Source organism: Silene latifolia, chromosome 8 (genome assembly GCF_048544455.1).
Source record: "Silene latifolia isolate original U9 population chromosome 8, ASM4854445v1, whole genome shotgun sequence".
Classification (NCBI taxonomy): domain Eukaryota; kingdom Viridiplantae; phylum Streptophyta; class Magnoliopsida; order Caryophyllales; family Caryophyllaceae; genus Silene; species Silene latifolia.
In genome coordinates, this window is record NC_133533.1 from 102,401,579 (window position 1) to 102,405,461 (window position 3,883).

A 3,883-nucleotide genomic window follows, 5' to 3' on the forward strand; every position below is an offset into this window, starting at 1 on the left:
TTGAGATGGTTGATGCGTTGGTATTGTTTTGAACAAACTTTTGATAAGGTGTTGGGCATGAAGAGGAGTTTTTTCGGATTTTTCTTGGATAAATAAAGGGGGAAATATGAGTTATATGTGTGAAAAAGGGAGAAAAGTGTAACACCCCGATTTATGAAGGAGCCTTTAGCAAGACATTCCCTAATAAACCGGACTGTTACCATCTCGGTTTCCCGAGGTAGTGAATAACAAATTAAACTCCAAGGCAAAATATATAATTACTTTAACTTAATTATTACAAAAACTCTTTTACATCAAATTACAAGGAACTAACATAAATGAAAGTGAAAGTCTTCTAAATGATGATCTAGCTACTAAGTCTTCTGATCCAGTGTCTCACGCCCATCAAGCTCCCAGCCTATCTCATAAACCTGTCAAGCCTGCTCCCCAATATTTGGATCGTCACAGGTGTTCACGAATACACAGGGTCAACCACGAGGTTGAGTAGGGAATACAATGAAACAACAAAATATGATATGCATGCTCCTCCGTCACCTCCATCTCCATCTCAACTCATATCTCATAACCCGGAACGCCATGCCCATACCGATCCCCGTAGACTATATATCGACCGTAGCCGATCCGCCACCATTTCCTTGTTGAGGACACCAGGGCAAGTCTGCAGAACCCGCCCGGGCCTTATCACAACATCATCTTCACCACACCACATCACCATAACATCCTCCATCTCCAATGCATATGAATGCTCAACAGAAATTAATGCAACACAATATATATATCTTTGAACTGATCAATCATAAAATCATGTCGGTTACCAAATGTTGTGATAACATACTCAATACGATCAATTCAGTCAATCACCTTCCAGTATATGAATCATAATGTAAATCAACAGCCACGAAGCAAGTCAACGTTCACAGTTTGGTCATACGAAACACAAACAAGTCAACACAATTCAACATCAACGATAATAAGTCAAGTGTGTTTCCCTACCTTTTCGCAATCCAAGCCCACACAAGCAATCACTTATGATCCTTCACTTATCCATCACCTACATAACATAATTATGTATAATTACCATCTACTCAGTCAATTAATCATGCACATAACCTAGACTCATCATAACTTAATAGGAATATCAATTTAAAGAACAAACACGACTTTTCCTGTTTTTCCTGCTCATGGCAGACTCGGTATAAAATGAATAACTAATTCCATAAAATTCGAATTGATGCAAGGCCAATTGAATTGGAACCCCATGAGTTTTAGCTACAATTTATATCTAACGTGTTTTTCTCAAATTCCAAACTTATCAAGGGTTTTCAGACTGATTTCCAAAAACTGACAGAAACCGTCGCATAAAAAGTATTGATTCATAAAACGAGTTTGACAAATGATTCTTAAGTAATACCAACTCCTAACTCATATAAACTCTTTAAATTAAATATATGAAAAAGACCCAGCACCAATTCAATATCTAAATTATGTTTTAGAAGTAATCTTTCAGCCTCTACTGATTTGCGGACTTTTTAGATAGACGTTCACAAATAGTTTCTTCAGGAAAGACTACACGGTGAAATGCTACCAATTTTCACAGGCATAAACTAGGCTTGGAATAAACATGAGTCTCTTCTTTAACTTTTTGCATCCCACGACTTTAAGACAGGTAAAACGCTCAAATAACACAGACCAACGAATCTGTAAATTGCAGTAACTATTCCATTCATTTATCTCATACAATTTATAATCAAAAACCCCCAAACCAATTCTAGGGTTACGAAAATTATCCCAATACTACTATAATTATACTAATAATTGAATAAAGAGGTAATAGGATAGTCTACTTACGAAATAGGATGAGAATAGGTTGAGAAATCGCCTCATGATTCCTCACGCGGCTCCCTTCACACACGGCTCCCTCTTCTCTCTTTTCTCTCTTTTCTCATGGTTAAAATGAATATGGTGATAGGGAGATTAGGGTTTGGTTAGATGGGTTATACATATAGGATAGGTGCTATTAAGACGATACGGGCCTAGCCTAGTTAGATTAATTAAAACCCGAGTCACATAATTACCCGAGTCACAAATACACTACACGACCCAGCTGGTAACTCGGCCTAATATAATATCATATTAAAATACCGGGTATTACAGTCTACCCTCCTTAAAAGAAACTTCGTCCCGAAGTTTAACCATAACAGAAACACATCATGTAACACTCCAACATAACCCACACAACGCATAACCAATATAGCCAAACTGAGAAATCACACATGAAAGTATAAAGATTTTACAATCCTATCCTCCTTAAACATGGTTACGTCCCCGTAACCTTCACTATTATAACAAAAGTTCTCAAACTACTGCTAACAACTGAAAGAGGATAAAAGATTCACAACTCACGTTCAAGTTAACTAATCCCTACTAAAGACAATCAATATACAAGCTCTCTCAAGGAAGCTACGATTTATCGGGCTTTCAAAGACATCGCCACGGATCGGAGCAAAAGCCACGTTGAATAACTTAAGACATTTCAGTATTAATCTAAACACTCTTCATATCAATCAATACATGCAATAACATTCACAGGATCTGCTTGTCAATCTAATTTATACATTACTACTCAGGTTACAAAGATGAAGATGCTTAGGTGCTCACATATGGTTCATGTCAAATAGCATATTTTCCAAGAAATATTGGTCGAATGACGAATGCACATTGATTGGCAAATTTTACCAGCTTATTGGTCGAGTCAGTCAAGCGAGTAAACAGCGATATTGGAAGTTAACATACAATACTATCATACATAAAATTTCATTCTTGGTGTTAAATATATTTAAACTGCACCCAACACCATGACATAAAAGATTAAATGTATTTAACTACACCAATTTTACAAATATTCATTACATATCATGCTAATATCAACATACCATGTTAACACACAACTCACTTAAATCACCACATTACATTTCCCGTTTTGACATTCGTAACTAACCACAACCCACTAATTCACTACATGAACGAACAACATGACTAAATTAACCCACTATTTGTGACTCCGTTCTAGCTTAATTCCCCAGGACTAGCAAATATCATGAAACCATACAACGGACGATAATCGGCCGAAATCTCATTCGAATTTATACTCACACGACAAAATTTAACTTCATTTTCAAAACTTTTACTTTCATCTTTCGATGGTGAATAACTTTCTTAACATAAATCTTATAACAGAGCCGTCCATAGAATCCATTTAACTCAAAATCAGATAAACTTAACTCAATTCCTTCAAACAATACGAGCTTAGGTGTCGACTCATATTTCGTAATTTACAGGTTCATCTTATTCATTTCAGTCCTATCTTTACTAATGAACGACTATTACCTCAACATCAGGATTTTAGTTGCACTTCTTTACTCGAGTTATATTCACGGCTAAACACTACAAGATTTAATCGGAGACCTTTTAGATAGTACACATTCCCTGGTGACGTCTCATCAAAGCATACGATTCGTACCATGATGTAAAGCAAGTAACTACAAATTAACTGTGTTCAATCAAAATTTTACCTCTTTATTACAGATCTATTTATCACGGGTTGCATGGTCACACAAAAGTATAAGTACCAACTCAATCACATGTTAAATTTTAAAACGATTTATCACGTCATAAGAACTAGACAAGAGTCTAACCATATAGTCAATATAAGAAGATTATTAGTTGAGATCGGAGGCACATTATAAAATTCCCTGTTAAACTCCTTACGGAACCATCGACTGTGCGTCATGAGTAATTAACTTAATAATGTAGAAGTCAAACAACTGAAATTACAATTGAGTATTAATGGTTATATGATTCACAATAACAACAAAATTACTTC